We start from the raw sequence: 25072 nt of genomic DNA on the forward strand, positions 1-25072 counted from the left end.
AGTGAAAGACTGAGAAATTACTGTTCCGTATTTACAAACCAATTTAATCAAGATGTGTAGAATATACAGCACCACTTTAACCAAGTTAATTAAAAGCTACATAAAAGCCACATCTTGTTTGTGTTAATAGTATATTAATTTAATTTATGCCCTGAGAATACATTCACATCCATTGTTAGCAGAGGGCAAGATCCTGCAAACATTTAAGAGTATCTGTTAATTTGAAATCAATGAGACTACTCAAGTGAGTTAATTTACTCATGTTTTCAGGATCACACCGTAATTTAAGAGGTGAACTACAAATTTAAAAAGATCTAAAAAGTTAAAAAGATATAAAATTTGTGTAACCATCAGCACAGACACTACCATAAGTGACCCACATGTCGTCTTCATACTTACCCTCCCCGCCCTACCTATCACCATACTGCCTTCTCTTAACTCAGACCCACTTCCAAGAGTGATTTCCATGTAGGCAGAATCACACACGTGCACAGTGGTCATTTCAGGATTGAGTCATTCAAAGTTTCAACTTTTTAGGGCAGGCAGTTATGGAGTTTGACACCGGCCAAAAAAAAGTAAGGATCAGCAAAGCCACTGGCTAAAATTTTCAGTGATGGAAACCACTAAGGCTTTTGTGCAGAGGATAGATTTGTGATTTGAATGTATGCATTTTACAAAGATATTACACTTGTTTTTATTGAAACATTCACACAAAAGCCTCTTCTGGATTAAGATTAAACATGAGAAATGTTGTACCCAAAAGGAAATTCTGGATGGTATTCAAAGGACATTAGAAATAGATGAACAAAAAGGCACCAGTGATTTTAAGTATAACAGCCCTACTGTATTTCTAAAATTCATACATCCTCTACCCAAATCTAGTTGAAGTCAATCCCAGTTCATAGCTGTTTAGGCCCATAAAATCTTTGTCTCAAAAGTTCTCTTGGGAATTGACGTTTCCCCACCACAGAGGCTGAAGACACATTCACTTTAGCAAGTCAAGTTTTCCTGCAATGCCACAAAACATTTTAACAAAGACAACTGATCCAGCCTCCTTTGTCCAGCAGTGGCCAATCTCATGCTTCAAAGGAAGGTGGTGAGGGAAGGGAAGGGATTACACTTAGCCTACTGCGGAATGCTGTGCTTTTACATAAGGAAAAAGCAAAACAAAAAAACCCCAACATCCCTTTACTGATCCCCTCCACAATTTGTTTACACCCTGAAGTATGAGCTATACGTTTCTACCCTTATCTTAAAACATTCACTGGAATATGATACTGTTTTACTACAGTGGAAGAGATGATTTAATGGCTTATTGACATCTATAATAAATGAGAGCTAAAGCAGGAATCTATTGCAACTGAACTCCTAGGCAATGCTATTCTAGAATATATATTTTCTTCTTGTCCGGTGCAAATGGAATGCTGGGAGTAAGTTTATGAAGACTTCAGACATAGCCATATCCTGTAGGCTGGCTTCAATTACATGCAATCATTGTGACTACAACAGAATCTCAGTCTTATGAACACCAGAGTTACGAACTGACCAGTCAACCACACACCTCATTTGAAACAGGAAGTATGCAATCAGGCAGTAGCAGAGACAAAATAAAAAAAGCATATACAATACTGTGTTAAACGTAAACTACTAAAAAAATAAAGGGAAAGTTTAAAAAAAGATTTGACAAGGTAAGAAAACTGTTTCTGCACTTACTTCATCTAAATTAAGATTGTTAAAAAGCAGCATTTTTCTTCTACAAAGTTTCAAATCTGTATTAAATCAATGTCCAGTTGTAAACTTTTGAAAGAACCACCATAAAGTTTTGTTCAGAGTTATGTATATTTCAGAGTTTCGAACAATCTACATTCTGAAGGTGTTCGTAACTGAGGTATTACTGTAGTTGAATGCCCTCTGCTGAATTTACTGCTCCTAGGGCATCTACATGGGAGACTTCCCAAGTAAGATGGAAATTAGAGTATAATGAACAAGCATCAAAGACATGATACAATGATGCCACATAAGTTGACGGGAGTAATACTAGATTTGGCTACCACTGGACTTTCCCAATAATTTACTGCAGGCACTCGCACTGCTTTCAGTTTTAATCTACACTTAAAGCAAAGTCAATGAATGGCTAAAAATAAACTACTGGAAAGTCCAACAGCAGCCAAACATTCTATTTGCATTGGGCAAGAAGAAAAACTACTTTTGATAATAAAAAGCTACTCCGTAGTAGTGACCTTAATACACTACTGCTTGATATAAAAATGTGAAATGTAAACCCAAAATTTCAGGAACAAAGCAAGAAGATCATAAATAAATACCAGTTAAGTATGACAATTTGAAAAAACAAGTCCAAGGTTGCGGACAGATTACATTACAGGTAAGAAGGGTACTTCTGACATCAGAAGTTTGCAGACCACTGCCCTAAGGCACTCACACCTCCCCTCTGTAAGAGCCTTTTCTCTAGAAACACCTTCTCCCTGAAAGTATCTTAGGGTTGGTTAAGATAGGTAATCTTTTTCTTAATTGTTTACCAATTAACCATTGAACAGCCACCTGGGCTGCCAGTTACCCCCAGGTGGGCCTTGAGAAGACAAATTGGGCCCTGATTCCCCTTAAAGGGGCCAGTCACCCCTTTAACAGTACCATTACACAGATATCAAAATGTAATTTAAAAAGAAAATCATTTTCATGCAGAAGAGTTATTTATAAATATTTAAAATAAAATATTTTAAACAGTACACTAAGTATGCCTAGAGAAAATTTGTTATCTATCGTTCCCCTCCGTCTACCACCACCCACACCCTAGTAGAAAGATAAACATATGGCCATAAAAAAACCCAGCAGCTCAGGCAGCTTCGCTATCTACATTGTGTCTGTACTATAGCCACCGTCAAGAAGAGCAGTAGGGTGGGGGAAGACCGTGGAAAGCAACAGAGAATAAAAGGAGAGAAAAATACCAAACAAAAAGACATAAGATCAAATAAATGTGAATCCACTTACAGAGTGGCAAAGAAGCCAGATAATCATTAATGTGTGGCAAATATTAGAGTTGTGAACATTCAACATTTCTTGGTTACTTAAGTTGAAAGTGGTTTGTTTATGTTCAACATGGAAAATATTAGTCAGTTCTGGGTTTCCCATGTTGTATTACAAATAAGTAGCATTCAGATCCTTCGGAACCCTGATATTTACCTCTCTCTATTATCAAAACTAACCATTCATTCCTACCCTGGATTTCCTATCTTTTAATTCGTTACTGATCCATGAGAGGACCTTCCCTCTTATCTCTTGACTCCTTATTTTGCTTAAGAGCCTTTGGTGAAGGACCTTGTCAAAGGCTCTCTGAAAGCCCACACATACTCCCTCAAAGAATTCTGATAGATTGGGGAGGTACGATTTTCCTTTACAAAAACCATGTTGACTCTTCCAACATATTGTGTTCATCTATCTGTCTGATAATTCTATTTTTACTATAGTTTCTACCAATTTGCCTGAAACTCAAGTTAGGCTTACTATCCTGTAACTACCAGGATTGCTTCTGGAGCCTTTTTTTAAAATTGGCATTACGTTAACTATCTTCTAGTCACCTGGTACAGAGGCAAATTTAAATGACAGGTTACACAACAGTTGTGCAATTTCATATTAGAGTTCCTTCAGAACTCTTGGGTGACCACCACCTGATCCTGATGATTTATTACTGTTCATCAATTTGTTCCAGAACCTACTCTATTGGTACCTCAGTCTGGGACAGTTCAGCTGTGACACCTAAAAAGCATAGCTCAGGTGTGGGGATCTCCTCCACATTCTCTGCAGTGAAAACCAATCCAAAAAAAAATTTAGTTTCCCACAATGGCCTTGTCCTCCTCGAGCGCCCCTTTAGTGCCTCAATCATCCAGTGGACCCACTGACTGTTTGGCAGGCTTTCTGCTAATGGTGGCCTCCTGTTTCACACAACTTTCTATCTATATATTTTACTAATTTGATACAAAGTATGTGTGTTTCTCATATTTATTGGAGAGAGCTGTACTATTTGACTGGGTGACCTTCCGTTGCAAATGGAACTTCCACCCTAAAACTTGGCTCTATCAACATTCCCATGGCTACATTCAGTCTAGTAACCAAAGCTCAAATAAATTGGTTAGTCTCTAAGGTGCCACAAGTACTCCTTTTCTTTTTGCGAATACAGACTAACACGGCTGTTACTCTGAAACCTGTCTTAGTAGAGTGTCCAGACTTCAAGAATGAACTTTTAGTTGCAAACAATGGCAGTGACTGCCATCTAAAAAGTTTATAGCTTGTTTCCATCCAGTTATACACAAAAAGGAGTATTTTAGCAAAGAAAACAGATCTCAAAAAGGAAAATAGTCTTCTTTGTGTAAAATGATAAAACACTCCTCTATTTCAGAGTAGTAGCCATGTTAGCCTGTATCCGCAAAAAGAAAAGGAGTACTTGTGGCACCTTAGAGGCTAACAAATGTATTTGAGCATAAGCTTTTGTGAGCTACAGCTCACTTCATCTGATGAGCTTATGCTCAAATAAATTTGTTAGTCTCTAAGGTGCCACAAGTATTCCTTTTCTTTTTACTCCTCTATTTGTCTTCTTCTTGCTTATGAAACACCAGTGAAACACCTTCAAAAATTGAAGTCCTCTAGCATGCAAGATGAATAAAATATTGTCAATTGTAGTTTAAAGGAATTTGATGGTTATAGATCTACAGTATCTTTGTACAAAGCAACATTCCACCACTACCAATTGCTTAAAAGGCAACAATTCTGTTTTAGAAAGGTATTTCAGCTTATCTCACTTTATAAAAGTAAGTCAACTGTGGCTCACTGTGTTAAAGTTAATTAGCTAGTTAACATGCAATAAATTTGCTTTTTAACTTGTATTTTATTATGCTCTCTTCCTCTCAGTATTATGCTTTCAAGAATGCAAGTAATTCTTATACCTAGCCATAAAGAAAATGACTATTAAATCAACTTTTTTCATTTAATGTAAAAAAGGCAACATGTAAACAAAAGTGTATTAAGTCACTATATTAAGTTTATAATTTGGCATTTCCTTGTTTTCTTTTAGGCCACATCTATAACAATCTAGTCAAGTTCTTGGCATATTTCAGCTACTGTGGGTCAACAGTGTCAATTTTCAAAATCTGCCTTTTTGATTCAACTAGTGCCAAATGCTTACCAACAGAAAACAAGTTCATGCTTACCGTAGGTAATACATGTGACAAAACAAAACAATTTTCAGAAGCTCTTGCCTTTAGAAGTCAGTAGCAGATTGTTCAAAGCTGTAAAATGTGCTGACACAGACAAGGCTGTTATTTTTAAGACACAGCCATAGTCTATTTAACTAAAGCATCTTTTGTTTGACTGAACCAGTATTATTTTGGTAATATTCCTTAAGTAACTACACTGAAGACTGTATAGTCTAACTAAATAATACAACACAGTGAAACTTCTGGAGACCCTGAAACACAATCAGAAATTGACACCTCAGCAGCAGGTTTCAGAGACTAGCTCTTTGACAGTATATTAATTTTTGTTGAATGTAATTTTGACAGCAAACACCATTGCCATCCTTACTTTGACAAAAAAGTCCTTTAGCTATCACATTTATAAAGCCTATTTTCCATAATTACCAATATTTTGATTCTATTAGTCAAGAGCTTTCTGCTGACATGAGGCGAAAATTAAAATTAATCAGCGCCTTTCAGTTTTTACTTTTGATCTGGTGTTGGATATTCCAGAAACAAAAGGGACTTATAAATGAAGATTTAGGAACCTTCTAGGTCAGTGGTTCTCAACCACAGTATGCAGAGGTCTTCAGGAGAGTACATCAATTTATCTAGATATTTGCTTAGTTTTCCAATAGGCTACATAAAAAGAACTAGCAAAGTCAGTACAGACAATGACTTGTTTATACTGCTCTATATAAAAACATACCACTCTCACTGTGGCCAGTTGCAGCTGCTTTTGTAGTTTGACTGGAGAAGGCCCAGACAAGCGTGATAAATACCGATACTGGACACAGAGCAGAAAGGGCTCACGATGAAAAGAGGCAGTTAGAGAAACATGAGGAGCATTTTCTCCCTTTCCTCCTCTGCTTTTTTCCCTTTATAAGCCCCATGTTGATCCAAACGCATTCTAGGGCAGAGGATCTACCTTAACCTGAAGTAGATCATTTTTTTCTTCCAACTAAGGAAGCCCTTCTGCTGGAGGAGATATGGAAAGAAGAAAGATATCTGGGTGCTAAGTACAAGATATGCTCCATTTCAAATGGAAATTAATTCAGGGAAGTTCTATGGTCTGTAATATAGGAGGTCTGTAGCGGCGTGAGACTCACCCCTGCAGCGCCTCCGACTGGTCTCAGGGAATTAGCTCTCCCAGCCTCCGGATTGCCCTCTGCAGGCCGGTGTCCTGCTTGCCGCTGGCCCCTGTATCCCTCCTGGACCCCGGTGCCCCTTTTACCCAGGGTGCTGCTCCCTGGCAATACCCCCACCAGTCTCTGGATCTCCCCTCCCCAGGGAGCCCCCACCCACTAGCCCCACCTCGCCTCAGTCTTTGGCTACTGCCAGTCACCATTGAGCCCCTGCACACTGGGGCGGACTGCAGTGTATAAGCCAATCATCAGAGCCAAAGGGGGTTTGGACCTGCTGCCTCTGCCTACCCCTTGGGCTGCCCTCTGCAACCCCATTACCTATTTGGCCTTCCACTAGGCCTGCAGCCTGGGGGGTTTCCAGGCCGGAGCTCCCCAGCTCCTCTGACCTTCCTCCAGTCCTGCTGCACCTCAGGTACTCTGGTAGACTCCCCAGCAGCCAGGCCCTTCTCCCTCTAAAGGCAGAGAGTGAGAGTGTCTGCTCCTGGCCCACTGCCCTGTTATAAGGGCCAACTGAGCCCTGATTGGAGCATGGCCACAGCTGAGTCTGCTTCCCCGAATCAGCCTGGGAACTGCTTGCTCCCAGCCACAGCCCTCTCCTGGACTGTTTTAAGCCCTTTAAGGCTGGAGCAGGTGACCACCCTGCTACAAGGTCATATAAGATTATCACAGTTGTTCCTTCTGGCTTTACAATCTATGAATTATTAATATCTCTAAATACCTACCATGTGAGAACAGCAAACCCACTGTCTGCACTGGTGGCAGATATTCACACTCCTAATATCTGTCTTTTGCTTTAGAAATGTGAATAGTGAATTACACAGGCTACAAGTATATGGCTAGAAACTCTGCTAAATTCTCATTGGGACAGCAAATAAAACCACTGTCTCAGGAGGAGAGAGGATGACAGAATTATTAAGAAATTTACATGACATTTTCACTTCTAGGGTCACTAGTTCAAATCCATGTGTAGTCAGAAATGGACAATGTCATTACCATCATTCAGACAAACCAACATATGCAATTTAAGGTAGCTAATTTCAAATCCAATTCCTAGGACACTAGTGTCTGTATCACACCAATATTGGTACTTGGTAGCTATGGCAAGGAATGAATGAGCATGCATACTGAATTACTTTACCCCACCCTATGATGGTCTCTTCAGAAATAAAATTGAGGTATATTGCTGATGAGTGGTAAGCCATTGTCCATGTTCTATCTGTTCTGCAGATAAAGGATTGCAAGTCTCTAGGACTGATATTCCAGGACTTTTCATATGCAATGAATTCACAAGGAGCAATAAAAAAATATTCACACCTCATGCCTGCAAGACGATCACCACACCCTTCTTGAAGGGGTTCCCACTTTAGAAAGGAGGCATTGGAAATCTGGGGGGAATGGGAAGGATGTGAAGGTCTATTTATAGGGCAGATAATACATACAGTATAAATATTGGGAGTGTCATTTGCCACATACACAGAGACTAACTGACCTAACTTGGGGAAAGTAAACAATTAACAGCTTTCTGTCATCTCTAGAAGTTGTGTTAAACAACAGGAGAATCCAAATTTACCAGCCTCTATTCCTTTTATTTGGATCAGTGTCTGGGTGGGAAGAGAAGAGAGATTTTCACTACTTTCAGAAGCATACATGCCATTAGTAGTTTTGGTTGTATGCTACTCTGAAGCAGATTCCTGAACTCACACAAAAAACATTACTGACAAAATGCTAATACCTAACGAATATACATCTCAAGCTAAGTGAGATATCAGACTAACATTATAGGAAAGCACTGTCTTCAACAATGTTACGCGTACTAATTTACCTCATTTCATTGTTTTAAACCAATTTTATATAAATAAGAACTACACATCCATTCCTAAGACCAAAGGAAAAAGTAGAGAAATTATTTTTATCTAGATGTTGCAGAATACATTTTACACAGTGGACAAAGACTCACTGAGCTTCCTAGATGCAACAAAGGCAGGGCCTGTGGCAGAGCCAGGGGTTGAGCAGTGAGCACCCCCCGGCACATTGGAAAATTGGCGCCTGTAGCTCTAACCCTGGAGTCGGTGCCTAGACAAGGAGCCACATATTAACCTCTGAAGAGCCGCATGTGGCTCCAGAGCCACAGGTTGGCCACCTCTGGCCTAGCATATATCTGCTTGCTTTGCTATTTGTCTCTACTACAGACTATCAAATGGTTGCTCAATAAGGCATGTAGCTATCTTGTTGGCTCAGTGGTTTTTTTTTTTTTGGTGCACGTGCACATGTGACTCTCTTGCTCTTCCTCTTGCCCCATTTATCATAGGGGAGATGGCAGGTTTGAGTGTTCATACATGCAGGAATAAGGAGCACAACGTGAAGAACATCTCTTGGTGCAAATATATGAGGAACATTTTTTAATAAACAGAAATTTGTCAACTCTTTGAGGTCAACTTACTGTTACAGCAAAATAGCTTTAACTTATTGAAACATTTGGTTTAAGTACAATGATACTTCCCAACCTGGAGGCTGGTGAATTTTCTGTAGAAGAGTGGATCGAGTGCCCCCACTCCACCCTTCCCGCCCCCTTCCCTGAGCCTGCAGTGCCCTTGCTCTTCCCGCATCCCACCCCAGAGCCTCCTGCATGCCATGAAACAGCTGATCAGGAGGTGCGGGGAGGGAGGGGAAATTTCCAGAGGCAGGTATAAATATGCAATATATAAATATACCTGCCTTTGGAAATTTCCACTATATGCATCCGACGAAGTGGGTATTCACCCATGAAAGCTTATGCTCCAATACATCTGTTAGTCTATAAGGTGCCACAGGACTCTGCTGCTATTTCCAAGAAGTTACACTATGGATTTCCCTTTGGGCTGTAGAAGAAAGATTTCAATTATGTGGATAATGCAGACAAAAGACAACGTATCACACTTTGGTATATGCATTCATATGCCATTTGAGTCTCGTATTTTATGTCTGCATCTCCAAAAATAACCCCAGCAAAAAATTTCTACTCATGTACATCAAACTTGTCTTGTATTTCAGCTGTAGCTGGATTCTGAAAATGTATATTTATGACTTCATGTCAATTTAACTCCCGTACAGTTTGAAGTGTCTGATGGAGTTCTAATGCAAGCTATTAATCTGCTCATCCTCATGCTATAGCTCAATATCTCTCACCATCATCTCCAAACACAAATGTATTCTGAAGTGTCATTGCAGCAAATGTCAGCAGGCTGTAACCAGACACAAAATTTCAAGGCAAACACACAAATGAAGATATCAAGCATGCAAAGTAACAGTCAGATATGGGTCTGATTCTGCCATCTACTCAGGGAGAATTTTCAAGAAACACAGGATCATTAACAAGCTATACAGTTTTGATAATAACGAACACACTTCAATTCTACAGTATTTCATAGTAAGAAGGGACCGATTTTTTTACTGGCACTTTCTGGTGCTATTACCTGCCCTCATACTAACCAGGATGAGGGGAGATCCTGTACAGACAGACTTGAACGAATGGAACAGTTACAAAAATTTTGACGGACTTCTTCACTGAGGATGGTGTTCTTACCCCAGAGAAAGTTTACTGTAGCTCCTCTTCTATAGAAGAAACTTCACTCTCCAATGAGGGGAAGGGGTGGGGTGGGGCCGCGGAGGACCACAAGTAAACCAAACATTTTCCAGAATACGCAAAATATATTTCAGATCCTATTCCTGGTTCAAGTCCTTTAGAAATATAGAAAACTTAAAAAAAAAACAAAAAAAAAAAAACCCCAACCATTAAAAGATAAAACCGCTAAAGGACTGGAGTAAAGCCACTACACATGCTCTAACACTTACTACTACAGAAATGGCAGCTTTACCACTCCTTATCTTCCACCCACATTGGTGCCAATACATATAGGTTCTTCAGTCCCTGAATATCCTCTTGCCCAGACAGTCCTGGTATTTGGGAGGAGAACCAAAACTTTTCTCACACTTTCCCCTTAAATTCCCAGTGCTCCAAAGGAATGAACTCTCCAAACTCTGACAAACTCAGAGAGCAGAATTGGCTTTTCAAACTCTGCAAGAAAGTGCCATCTCTCTTTCAGCCTCCTGAAAGCTGCCATGCATCTCCTTGTGGATTTTCCTCTAGTAATCGCAAACCTTCATAGATTCACCAGTGTCACATTTGTCCCAAAGTAACTACTCTGATAAGCCTTCCACCATGCTCCATTTTCAAGCTATGGGGAAATCAAACAAACCGCCTCTGCACTGAGGGGGAGGGAGATCTTTTATCCATATGGACCCACCAAAAAGTGCTTCTACCACCACCGAAACAGCTTTTCTGTCAGCGTCCTGTACCAAGAACAACTTTAACCAAACAGCTGCCATATTACATCTCAAAGCCTCATATAAGTGGCCAGGCCTTTCCATTTTTGGAAGCCCTTCTTACCTGAAAAATCTACCAAACTACATGCAGCAATGACTCTTTCCATATTTTGGCTGGGTTTCACAAAGGACTCAATCTTTATTACAGTTAAGCAACTGATCTCTTTACATTCTTATACTCACAAACTATGATCCCAGTCCTACAATCTTATCTATGCAGGTAGACCCTTGTGCCTGTGTGTATCTGATTTCAGGATGGGGACTTATGGTAGCAACTTCAGAGGTATAGTCTAAAGATTGGTAGAACCAATATTTTTTAAAATAAACCTTTCCGTCTCCAATGAGGATACAAAAACCTTTAACAGCCCTTTCGACGAAGGGCTTTAGCACTGCTGAAATTCCAGCATTAAAATGGGCAACTTAAAAAAAAAAAAAGTGCGATTTATTGACATTGTGAATCTCATTTGCAAGTTTATCTTTGCCCATTCTGTTCCTGAGAGCAAATAAGTTTCTGGAACAAAAAATAGGCTTATGTTTAGTTTCTTTTACTGGGGGACAACAGGGGAAAGGAAAGGGAGTTAGAGATGGGAATGGAAGGGTTGCATTTTGTGCTACGTCACCCTTGACAGCTTTTCATTTAAAATATAGGCATCATACACATTTCCCCACGTTAATCAATAAGCAGATCAGTCTAAAAAGATAGATATACAAATATTGCACCTGCCAGTTCTGTACTTTGAACCAATGTATTTTCTGTAATTATGAACCTGGTCAGGTATATTTCATGTTATAACCATTAGCATCAATGGGAGCTGCGTGTATACTTATAGGGAGAAAAAAATAGTAACAAATGACCTCTACATAACCTTAATAGGCAAATAAAACATTTTACTGTCATCTTCAAACAAGTTTTGACAGCTAACCACTGGCATGGTATAGTTAATTGGGGGCTGTAACTAAAATCTTTACAACATGTCCCAGTGATATCTCAAGGCAAAATATATCAAAGGTCACCTTGTATGAAAGAGCCTTATTGTTTGCATGTATACTTAAACAAAACCTTTGTTGGCACAGGTAGAGATGGGAGTCGGTGAAATTCAATTTTACTCCCAGGAATGGCAACATTAGATTTATATTACAAAGTAGTACTACAGACTTACAGCAACGAGTATTGTCCGTTTGGAAAAAAAATGGTGTCATAACACATATATGCAAAGCTGCAGGCTATATTTTCTCTTATGAGCTAGATCAGATATTACCTGACACAATGAATTTAACTTCCCCTAGTGATTAAATTACTTTAATTAGTAGCAGACCAATATTTATAGTAGTACCATAGCTTTAAGCAAAGCACAACAAAAATGTCAATATTAAGTGGAAAGAGAAGAACAGAATCAAATATTTCAGTTTTTTCAAGTATGTTGGCTCAGAAGATAATGGATGTAAAAATTGAATCCACGTTCCCACTATGCCACCTGTTTAAGGATACAGGAAGAATCTTAGATCTGAATAGTGTTAACACCAAAACATTAGACTTTTAAAAAAACTGAATTTACTTTATGCTGTTTATAATTTGCACTTCATTCTGCTTGGACAAGAAAGCTACACTGTTTAGTTTCAAATATTATTTCTAGTCAGTTTTGATTCATGGTTCTCTCATGCTAGCACTATATTGCTGTGTTCAGGTACACAACATCATAGAACACTATTTAAATACACAACAAAACCCCCACATCCTGCAAAACCTCACCAGGAAGCTTTTATTTGGGATCTAAATAGCATGTCTTATTTCAAAAGGTATCCCTTCATCATGTTATCTGGAGCCCAGCAACATGAAGGCACTGAAGACAATATAAATGAAGTTACGATTTTCAAAAACAAAATAAAAAACTGACATACTTGCTGATTCCTCCCTGCTCCCCTCCCTCAAATGTTTAGTTTATTATTTGATGTTTGACTATGTTGATCAGAAAAAACTCATAAAACGTGTTTTGCTGGCTATAGGCGTACTTTGGCCTGTCTCTTACCAATTGTTTTTCAAAGCACAGCACTGCCTATTATTGCAGAAGAAAACACATGACATCTGGATATAGTTTTTTGTAATCAGTTGCTCGAGTTAACTGTCCTTTTTTATTACAAAAAAAATAATAAAAATTTTACTAGAATGATGTACTTTGGACATTTGGCCTTCAGTCTTAGAAACTGAATTTTCTTTGTTCTAACTAAGCACATATTTGGAGAGATCTGCAAAGTATTTTAACTGTGCTCTTTAAGTCTTTTAAAGATATTTAACATAGAATATGAATACCTTCTTTGAATGCCAAGCCAGCCATGAATCAAGTATAAAAGACTAACAACAAATTTTAAATATTCAATCCAATCCGTACCATCAGCAGGCCAGCAAGAATTCTAACTTGTATTCACCATAATATCCATCAAATAGAAAAGATATATTCTTTCATACCCTAAAAATCATTTTAAATTTTTGATGGGGACAGAGATTACATAATGGAGAATAGAAGACAGCATGAATTTCTGTATGATAATTTTATTTTAGAGTCACCTTTGGAGAGTATATCTTTGGCAGTTAGATAGGCAAATATTGTAGACAGTGAACTTTCTGAATTCCATCCTGCAAGATTTAGGAAAATAACAGATTTTAAATCACTTGAAGAACGTTGTCTCTCTGTGTGTGTATATACTCAAGTCAAAAGATGCATTTGAGGATTCTTGCTATATGAAATCCCAAAGAACCACATCTGCTTCTAGAACTGTGCAGCATGGTTTTGATTGACTGTAAGCTCTACAAGGTTTGTATAGCATCTAACACAATGGAGCCTTCAATCTTGACTGGACCCTCTGAGCACCACTATAATACCCATTAAACCCGAAATTTCATTCTACTTTATTAAACACGTGTGCATTCAGCAGAATCCCAAGTGTGATGGGGTGTATAGATCCCACTGGACACAGAAGGTGCCAGAGAGGCCCTCGTAGTAGAGCTGGCTCTGCCTCCCAACTCCTACCCACGAGACCTTTACCCAGACCCTGAGGACAATACAACGGACTACCAGGATAAGATGGACGCTGACCCTAACTCAGAGACCCAGCCAGAGCAACTTCCACAACCCACCCCACCTCCCCCCATGTTGGAGCTGAATCATAGGCAGCACTGTAGACTCACTGTCCCCACCTCTTTGCTGGAGCCACAGGGAGGGAGTATCCCTGAATACATTAATGTTTGTGACTTTCATTTTGATCACCTATCTGGAGAAACTTAAGAAGGCCCATCAAGGGCAGAGCCACCCCTGCCTCTGCCCCCTTTTGGTAGACTGGGCTTATGCTGGGATCACCCACTGTAGATAGCGGCACATGGTCAGGTCCTCCCTGTGGAAAGAACCATCGAAGACCTCGTTAGACCAAAATATCATTATTCAACAGAGTTTTTTTCCTGTTATGGCAGTGCCAACGCATTACCCTATTTAAACTTATGTTCAGTTTTGCATTTAAAGCAGAAGTTCAAGCTCTCTGTATGAAACAAAAACAAAAAAAAAACCCACAGAATATCTGCCCCCCAAATCTCTACCATTATCTCTGAGTAAAGCTTGCATTTTCTGAAGTTTTCTTTTTTAAATTGGTTAATTAGTTTGCATTCTAGTCAATTACAAATTGGCCTCCCAGAAGTTCACATTCTGAGTCTCAAAATTTGAGCCCCATTAATTTAAAAACCGCAAACTGTAGAGAGTTACAAAAAAAAAGTGCATTGTGAGAATTTGGTGGATTCTCTGGGGTTATATAATAATTAGGTTTTTACATCACAACTTGGTTTGTGTCACACTTAGCTGAGGGAGATTATGATTTATGACGACAACCTACATCTTCTATGAAGCAGCTACCGTTGGCTCATTGTTGTCCAGGAGCTTAGTGAAACTATTCAGCGAGTTCGCTAGTGCTCCTGAATCATCTGAATAGTTTCAGTCCATGAGACCAGGTTCTTCAACACAGTACTGCTGTTTTGCTGAAGATCAGGATCTATGGGAAACTGTTCAACGAGATTAGGAGATGTGTTACTGAATGGGTTAAACAGCTTCACCAAGATCCTCTGCTGGCTCCTGAGCAAAGCTCCTGAGCCCACTGAACAATTTCAAAGTGACCGTGGTCCCCTCTGAAGTAACTGCTGGTTTGTCAGAGACCAGGAGCTCCATGAGAGCATTCACCACTAGAACATACCTTACTCAGGCAGCATTCAGGTATGTGTAAGTGTGATTTTCCAGAATAGTGCAAAACAGAGGAGAAGGCTAGGAGAAATCTGGCTGTTTATGGTGGCAGGCAGTTTGGGATACGGGATGCTGGAAGGCTGGCATCCCTACTAGAACAGAGTTACGACTGCAGTTTATTGTTCAGGCTGCATGGTGGTTATTCTAGTGGTAAAGTGAGAGTCTGGTTGGAGGAATAAACTGTGTCATGTTAGATGCCTTAAATTATTTTTTATTATTTCTTTGCTTTGGTGGTTGTGTGTTAGGCATGTTATGCCTAGAGCAACCGTACACATCATATTTTGTGCATTAATATACATATGTATACACACTGCCAAGAAACTTTGGGAGACTGAATTATGTCAAATATTAAGAGTAACAATGAATATAAATGAAACATTTATAGGCTTTTATAATCCGGCAAAATCATCCCCAGACCAACAAAAGGCAAATCTACATCCTAGGGTTTATATCACTACCAAATCTCAAGTTTCTATGAACTTCCATTGATATGGTAGGGCTGTTAAATTCAAAAGTATTTTTCTGCAAAGACAATAAGCATTTTCCAGACCACTTTATATTGAAAAAGGGCTTGACTGTTTTTGATTAAACTTAAAAGAAACCCCTTCCTGCTAAAGAGCAAGCATACCAAATTTGAACCAAAAGAGTACAACTTTGAGAGTTACAAGGTAGTGACCGTACCATTTATAAGGGAAATACACATGCAACTGCATTTAGATTGTAAACTCTTTGGGGGCAGGCACAGTCATTTACTATAAATCTGTACAGCATTTACCACGAGTCCCAGAACTGGCTGGCCTCTGACCTATATCACAAAGGGCATGTAATAAATAATAGTATGCATCACTATGCACACTGTCTGTAGTCAGTCAAATGTAAAGGTAATAGAGTTAAAAATATAACTTAAGATGGAAAAGTACATGTACAAATAGATGTAATTAGAAATAGAAAGACAAAACTAAAGCGAACTTTAGAAGTGATTCAACAGAATCCTCTTCTTTGAGCCAGCACAGCAGATTGTTTAAAACTGCTTTCCACAATTAAAACTGGACACCCTCTATGCTCTAGGCAGGATATTGAGAATCAAAGTGAAACAAAATGGGAGGAAATTTTTGACTCCCTGCATTTCATCTTGATTTCTTCATTTGAATCATTATTTTGACAACTTAATATGATGTCAATCCTGCACTCACCCAAGTAAACCACAAGAATCCCATTCACTTCAACGGGAGCAGGAACAGGCTACAAGTCCTTACCTTCACTAGGAAGAAGGTGTGGCTAATGTGGTAAACTCCTAGTGGAGACAAGGCAAGTTATAGCTTTCACATGAGTTAGAAGGTTAAGGTAACTCCCAGGCTCCCCCACTAGTCTTTACCTTAACATGCTGACACATATTAAGGCCATAACCCAACTTGTTTTCACTAGGATTTTACCTTGTTTTAGCTACCACATAAGTATGTTCTTACTCCCCCACGTTAGCTTTTTTCCTAGTGAAGACAAAGCCTTTAGGAGACCAAGGAGGAGAATGAGACCTCTGTAATGTGTTTAACCATCACAACCCAATAAGTAGAACTTATGTTAATACAGTACCATCCCAACTAAGCAGCAGTTATTACCATTTGTTAATATTAGTTTAAATAAATTCCAAAGACAATGTCTTGATAAAACAGCTATTCTGATTAAGTTTCAGAGTAGTAGCCGTGTTAGTCTGTATCCGAAAAAAGAAAAGGAGGACTTGTGGCACCTTAGAGACTAACAAATTTATTTGAGCATAAAATGCATCCGATGAAGTGAGCTGTAGCTCACGAAAGCTTATGCTCAAATAAATTTGTTAGTCTCTAAGGTGCCACAAGTCCTCCTTTTCTTTATTCTGATTAAGTGGAAGATACTGAATTGTGAAGATATGAGGAGGAGTAGGGGGAAATCCAACCCTAGTACCCAAACAGGTTGAAACTTTCAAGTATAAACTGAGAAGTTAGTACAAGAATAAGAGTTAATGTTTTTAAATGGGGGAGGGGGGAAGCTATTAGCCTCTAAGCATTTTCCTGTTTAATAATCTTTTCACAGCTAACTAGTAACCCAAGCCACAAACTGTTCATAAAAAAACACATGAGTAAGGTATTTAGAGACATATTTTAAAACAAACAACACTTTACACTTTCATTAGAGGTTAGGCAACATACTAGTGCATCTGAAATGGGGGGGGGGGCGGGAATGGAAGCATTTCCTCTACATGCCATTTATCTGAAAGTTACTGTAAGAAGTAGATACACAACCAAGACCATATGCCACAGTGGTTATTCGAAGCACATTAATGGTTCAAGTCATAAATTCTCATTCCCTAGGAGTCATCATATAGCTTTTATTCATTACTTTGTGCCAAATGATATAGCAAACACATTGTTTTGTTTATAAGGCAACTGGCATTACAAAACATAATGCAAGGAAAATGCTGGTGCAGCAGGAAAGCTCTGTGATAGCCTCAAGTCTGGCCATTTGGTCAGTTTGTAGGACCGGGACCCTAATTTCCTTTGTAACTTCAAATGGATAGATTCTCCATTTTCTGCTCTACGCGGTTATGTAGTGGTGTTGTGTAATACTGCAGCTATTTAACATTCTCCTCCAGAAGTGGTTATATTTCATTGGTATCTGAAATGATTCCTGTATATCTGAAATTTGTAGTGTACCTTGAGATATAAGGCACTATATTAACCTATCATCTTCTGCTACACAAAATTGAACAATTTTGTGATGGGGTGTACCAACCTCACACTAGGCCTGAAGAGGTTAATGAGAGCCTGTGGCCACAATCAGCCTCACTCAGCTACACCCAGGATTCTTTACATTGGTGGAGGGACATACAGAGAGCAGAAGACTCCTGCTGAGTAGGGGCTATCTTGTGAGGTGAGTGGAGAAAACAGCCCTCCAGCAGAACCAGCTGGATAGCAGAAAATGCTAAGCAGCTCTGGAAGAGGCTAAGGGAGCCCACAAATAGGCTAAGGCAAAAGTCCAAAAAACAGCAAGGTAGAAAGTAGTCCGGGGAGGCAGAGGGGGTTGGTGTAGTCAGGCCTTGACTGCTTCTCCAAGGTTCCCTGGACCAGAAGATAGTGGAGAGGGAAGCCCTGGGTTCCCCTACCAAGGTTGAGCAAAAACCACATACACACTCACACCCCAGTACCATGGGGGTAAGGACTAGTGAGCCCAGACTCAGACTGAAGGGCCAATGTGAAGTTAACAGACTACTATTTGTTGGTCTATTGATACACTAGGAGGGGGGTGGAACTCTAACACCCAGAGAGAAGACCAACTTGCAAGAAGCAGCAGACCACCGCATGGCTGGAAGGGCTGTCAGTCAGCAGGGTGTGCTAAAACAGGAAAGCATGCTACACCCTGCCCAGCCAACAGAGGATGCACCAGCAGGTGAGTCACACGTACGTTTAAAGGCTGGATTCAATGGAAATGAGTCATGGCTGGGTAGGTTAAGACAAAAATTTTCATTTTGTTTAAGAAAGCTTTTAGGAAAAAATCCACTAATAAAATATATTTTATTTTTTTTTAAATCAGTGACTACATCTGGATTTAAAATAGTTTCCCCTGCATCATTTGCAATTCAAGGCTAGAATCATTGTGCTAGTTCATGACTATTGAGTAGTATTGGGCTGCTCAGCCTATCACTGACTCAGAAAAGGCAAGAATCACTGCACCCATCTTCTCTTCAAACATCCAAAAGAGGTGCCTCAGGTAAGACAAGTTCAGTGGATACATTTGAATGAACAACAGAAACAGAACCATAGCTAAGATTCTGTGCTCATTTACACAACACCAAAGACTAAAGGGTTCATAAAGGGGCTCCCTGATTCATTTCCATAGCTCACAAGGGAATATCCCAGGCTCATCATCCTGGGAGATTTCAACGTTCACATCAACAATACTGCAGATGCAAAAACCCAACTCCTCCCTAACTCAACTGCCTCCCTATAACTTTCATGGGTTACCTCTGCTCCAGCCAATGTAGCCAGTCACAGTCTGGACCTGGTTTTTGGATTAAATGTCATCAGAGGATGCGGACTTGGACTCACCGTATCACCTCATTAAAACAGTAGTCGGAGCTCTCCAACCTCCCAGGCAACAAGACCAATGACTCTGATTAGACCATGAAGACTCTTAGCCACTCATCAAATTCCAAAGCATGCTAAAGTACAGCAAGAACTCTGCCTGTAGGACAAAGAATCAAGGATCTAGTGAATCATTATGACTTATACTAGCCTCGACCATCAATCCACTCCCCCCCCCCCAAATAGCCCCTCCCTCACCATCTCCCACATAGATCTCCTTGGTTTTCTGACACCCTGCATCAGGGTGAAGAGAGAGGGTCAGAAACTCAAGGACTGATGGTAGAAATCAAAGGCTGAAACAGACAGGATAAAATATAAATTTCTCAAAGCCTGTGCTGAGACTGTATTACAGCCACCAACAGAACCTTCCTATCACTCCACTGAAGCTACCACATCCCACCTAAGGAGCTATCCTACGGTGATAAACCAGTTCATGAAACTGGAGCGCCTACAGGCCACAACAGAATCCATCATCCTACTTCACTGATCAGATCACACACACAGAGAAAGGCTTTTCAAACAGCATGGCTTCACTCCGCCTACCAGGCGGCAACCAACCTGTCTGCATTCTCCAAGTCCGGTACTTTCATTCCTTGTGAAATACTGGACACACTAAAGGAGTCTCAACCCAAGACCTGCGAATACCTAACAGGTGAAAAGGTCATGAGCAATCAATGACACTTGTGGCTGAAATAGCCAATGCCTCATTTAGAAAAAGAATCTTCCTTTCCGCCTTCAAACTTGCAATAGCACAACAGACACTGAAGAAACCCACCTGGATACATCAGTTCTAGCTAGCTACTGCCCAGGATCAGACTAATTTCTGAGCAAGCTCAGAGGATCAAGCCAAAGGCCAACTACAGTGGAGTTTCATCATACGTGCATTTAACTTTCGTGAATTCAACTATATGAGGTCGGCAGGAAAAAAAAAAAGAAAGGAAAAACAATAACTTGCGGCGGTGGAGTACTGTACAGGAGTCGACGGGAGAGGACTCGAGGGGTCGATTTATCATGTCTAGACTAGACGAAATAGATCGCCCCCCATTGGATCGATCGCTGACCACCGATCTGGTGAGCATCTCGCCGCGCTGAGTGTGATTCTAGTGTTTAAAGATACGTATTTTTCATACAACATGGCCCCTAAACGCAAGCCAACTACTTCATCTGGTGCTCAACCAAAGAAACAGTCATCTGTTCCAATGCTGGAGGAAAAACTGACTGTGTTGGACTTGAGACGGTACGTCAGTCTCCAACGTGGCATGTAAATATGGCCGCAACGAATCTAGCATCCATGCCATCAAGATTTGAGAGAGAGAAATTCGTCAAGCCGTGGCATCAAGTGCTCCAATAACTGCTAAGGTGATGAGCCAGGTGCGTGATAAGACTTTAGTGAAGACTGAAAAGGCATTAAACTTATGGTTGGAAGACATGAACCATAAACGTGTGCCTATCGATGGCAACGCGTTGCGAGAAAAGGCTCTTAGCCTCTGCGCGCTGTTCAAACCTCTTGCTGAAGATGGACAGCCTTCCGATGAGAAGGAATTCAATGCCGGCCAAGGTTGGCTTAACAGTTTTAGAAACCGCTTCAACCTCAAAAATGTGCAGACTACTGGTGAAGCTGCATCTGCCAAAGAAGAGGCAGCAAAAGCCTACCCCAAACAATTAAAGAAAATCATAGAGGAAAAGGACTATCTTCCAGAACAAGCTTTTAATGCTGACGAGACTAGGCTCTTCTGGAAAAAAAATGTCCAACTGCACTTACACTTCAAAAATCAGAAAGACAAGCCCCTGGCTTCAAAGCACCTAAAGACCATGTGACTGTGCTGTCTTGTGGCAATGCAGCTAGGCATTTAAGAAAGCTGGACTTGCTCTACAGGGCTACCAATCCCCATGCCTTAAAAGGCAAGAACAAAAATCTCCTGCCTGCGTTCTGGCAATCAAATAAAAAGGCTTGAGTGACGGCACCATTATTTCCGGATTGGTTCCATAAGTGTTTCATTCCGGAGCTCAAGAGGTACCTCGAAAAGAAAGGACTTGATTTTAAAGTGTTGCTGATCATAGACAATGCTCCTGGCCATCCTGAGGCACTCCGGTTTGCACATAACGACGCTGAAGTTGTCTTTCTCCCTTTTTTATTCTTTCATTCTTCCGTCTCTCTCTCTTTTTGACTATATTTGATTTTCGCCTTATGCGCTGACTTTAGAACCTAACCCGCGCGTAAGATGCGACTCCACTGTACGAGCTTATCTAGTTGAAGTCAATATGCTACGCCTGGCACAAATCTGGATTCACGCTAGGACATAGGAGAGAAACAGCTTTAGTGGCATTGAAGGATGATCTCCTGCTGTTAACGGATGATGTCCAGGAGGATGAAAATGAATGGCTTCCCCTTTCTACAGCACTCAACCCTGTTGACCATAAGAAACTGTTGTCCTACTTAAGAGAGGTGGCAGAGGTCCAGCAGAATATACTAAAATAATTTAAATCCAAGAATCGTGATGGGTCACTATGCCTCTGCCATTAGACCCTTCACTTGTCAAGTCCCACAAGGATCAATTCGCTCTTCAGTCCTATTGAACAATTATATCCATCCACCAGGGACGCAGGTAAAATGCCATAAACTACAGTACCAGCACTATGTGAATTACATAGAGTTCTACCTTTGTTTCACCCCACACAACCATAGCACTACCACCAAGATAGTCTGGTGCTTGTACAAGATCAGATCACAGATGAAAAAAAGCTGGTAGAAGCTAGAGTTGAGTATGACAACATGATGCTAGTAGGTAGAGGAAAGCATTTTGCACCATAGTTGTAAACTATTCAGTCTCCTTTGGTTAAAGATACACAGCCACAGCTGGCCAATTCAGTTCCTAGTTTAGGAGTGCTCTAGAGTAGCTTCCCATAGAATCTCTGGTCAAGTTCAAATCTCCATACTTGTATTCAAACGTAATCAATGGGCTGGTGGTCCCAACATATTTAGAAGATTGCCTAGAGCTCTGCAATGAAAACCATAGCTGATATATCCACTCCTCAGGCACAGTGAAACTTCTGGCCTGGAGGAGACAGAGCTTTCTTGGGGTCCAAGCTGAGACTGTGGAATAAACTCCTACAGAAACTAAGGACCATCGTAAACCTTGCGACCTTGCATTCCAAATGTCAGGCACACTTCGACCTTTCTTTCTGTTTAAAAATAAATGAGACTCCAAACCCTACCAAAACACTGCTCTACATACACAGTTCTTCCCCTGGGGAGGGGATAAGAGAGAATGAACCATACATGACAGATGTTAGTCACATCACTTAATGCATTACTGGAAGCCATTCAGATACTATAGTGCAGAGTATAAGAACCTATATATAATAGAATAGAATTTTTAAGATCTCTGTATCCATGCCAATGAAAAAGTTGCTGCTAAATTTAAGTAATAAGAACTACTACTCACTTTGAACATAGGTTTAGAAAAGTTTCTCCTAGATACAGACCTACAAGCACTCCAAAGTTTCCCATCACTGTAGTTTAAAGACTCTCAACATATTGATACTACATTTTTCCAAACAGAGATGACATTTTATTTAAATCCTACTTTTTTTAGATCAGCACTGCAGTAAAGAGAAAGACGCTTCCATCGTCAGCTCCTCTCCAGGAAAACACCCTCACTGAGATAAAGTTCCACATTAGCCCTGTAACACTCATATCTATGAAAGTAACAACTGCATTTCAACCTCTATCATATTACTCAGCCTAACAAGAATAGGGGGAAGGACGGACATGAATACCACTTCTTTTCTGAATATGGATGAGAAATGATTCATTCACACCTGTGAAAGTGATGGCTCTGGCCCACGGGCAACTACTAGGTTCTTATACTTATGGAAACAATAGAGCGAGCAAAGGTTTTACAATTACAGAGGGTGCAAGGGGCCCTAGATCATCCAATTCACAGTGATATGCTCTTTTCCCCTAAATACTGGTGGCATCAGGTAATCCCTTCAGTCCACTTATTTACATAGCCCCAAGCCCAACAGCCCCAGCAGGATGCACACATACATGTAAACACAACATGCTTGCATTAGATCTATCCAAACATAAACACTCAATTGCAGGGGGTTGGACTAGATGACCTCCTGAGGTCTCTTCCAACTCTGATATTCTATGAATCTATGAATTGGGAAGAAACAGGAGGGAACAGACTTTAGATTATTTTATAAAGGAACACAAAGGAAGCTTGTTAGGTATGTTTCAAACATTTAGATACCTCCTTTTTATTTAGGATTTCTTCATCCAAACTGCAACATCATGCAACAGCCCCAGAAACAATTCCACCCACCTGAAGATGATTACCACAAACCATCACATTAATTTTGAACCCAGTGGGGTTGCGGGCCAATGTTTTGAACTAAATTTGGATGAGCCATAAAGCCCCACTTCTCTCCTCTCCCTCCTCCAAAAGCCATCCTTTTCACCCAAACATCCACCCCCCCACCTCAAAAAAAAACAACAAAATACACCCAGGACATGCATCCCAGTTGGATTTTAGGGTAACTAGCTCCCAGGACTGAATGATGGGGGGGGGCAGGGGGGAGAACAGGAAGCGTTTGACTCACACCCTCCTTAAGGGGATCTCTGCATGCGATGCCCAATAAATCACACCTCACCCGTACACACTAGGAAACCCTCACCCCAGCCCCCCTGACTTCCCAGACAAACACCCCACAGAGCTAATGGGGGGGGGGCGGAAGGGGAGCATCTCCCACGTGGTGGGATACACCACTGTGAATGCCTCTCTAGGTGCCCCCCTTGAAACTCTCCCCCCAGCCCCACTGGCTTCCCAGGCAAACACCCCACAGCTCCGCAGAGCAGGGGCACAGCGTCTCCCGCGTGGGGCGTGTAACAGTGTGAACGCCCCCCCTCCCGCCGAGGGGCCCGGGATAAGCACAGCCCTCACACCCCCGCCGCCACCCCCTTACTCCCTCCCAACGGCCCCCCCCACAGCCCCCCGCTGGGGGACCATCCCCCAGGGAAAGAAGTCTATGCGGTGGGGGGGGTGCACATGGCGTCCCGGCCAGCCCAGCGTGGAGGGGGGGGGGGCGAGTCTTGAATCGCCCCCCAGGGCCGGGGCAGGAGAGAGACGTTTGTTTACCTCAGGAGCTAGCGCGCCTTTGTGCATCCCCCGCCGCTCCTCGGCTACAGCGCACCTCGGGGGCGGGGCGGCGGAGCTCCGGATGTGGCAGGAAGGGACACCTGGGCTCCTCCTCCCGCCACCCGCGCCGGCGGCTCCCTATCTGGCAGCGGCCCCTCCCCCATTGGCTCGCTCGCGCCCGTCCCTCTCCACGGCGGGCGCCGCCAACGCTCGGCCGAGTTTGAATCTCTCCCGGCCCCGCGCCGGGCTGAGGAGCCGAGCTGCGCGCGGGGGGGGCGGGGGAGGGGCGCAGGGGCTGTCTGTTGTTGTCGGCCGGCGGCGGCGGGGGCGGGGCTCCGTAAGGACGGGGCCTGCGGGGCGGACCAGCTCCGCCCCTCGCTCCCGCCTCTTCCCCCCCCACCCCCCCCCCGCTGGCCCTACCCAGCCCGTGAATTCTGACCCCTCGCAGGCACAGCCGCCCCCCCCAGCACGCCCCCCGCAGATCGCTGGGGCCTTCGCCCCACCACAGCCGGCGGGGGGCGGCTTCCCAGGGGCCGCATGTCCTCCCCGAGCCAGCTGCATTACCCCTGCCCCTCCTCAATCCTACTCCTCCATTGCCCCACCCCCAGGCCCTCCAGCCCCTATGGTGCTCCCCCACCCCCCGTGCATTGCCCCAACCCCCCCCCACTGTTAATTCTTACCTCTCCATTGCCCCAACCCCCCCACACCGTTAATTCTTACCTCTCCATTGCCCCAACCCCCCCACCACCACCGTTAATTCTTACCTCTCCATTGCCCCCCCACCTC

The 25072-nt window shown here is 41.9% G+C and overlaps 1 protein-coding gene across 11 annotated transcripts in view; it reads right to left on the reverse strand.

The window, feature by feature from the left end:
* Window positions 1-25072, reverse strand: part of ADD3 (adducin 3) — a 185671-nt gene that overhangs the window by 157861 nt on the left and 2738 nt on the right. For 2 of the 11 annotated variants that reach the window (XM_084635283.1, XM_084635290.1), the window contains exons 2-3: window positions 19107-19242; window positions 14627-14792 (exon numbers count right to left, since the gene is read on the reverse strand). The exons of 3 other annotated variants lie outside the window; for them this stretch is intronic. The gene's annotated coding sequence lies outside the window, so the exon portion shown is untranslated. Of the gene's footprint in view, window positions 1-14626; window positions 14793-19106; window positions 19243-24286; window positions 24573-25072 lie in introns of those variants that run through there. 6 more of the 11 variants (XM_084635292.1, XM_084635287.1, XM_084635291.1 and 3 more) reach the window with 4 other exon arrangements.

Source organism: Lepidochelys olivacea, assembly GCF_965140295.1.
Source record: "Lepidochelys olivacea isolate rLepOli2 genome assembly, chromosome: 7".
Lineage (NCBI taxonomy): Eukaryota > Metazoa > Chordata > Testudines > Cheloniidae > Lepidochelys > Lepidochelys olivacea.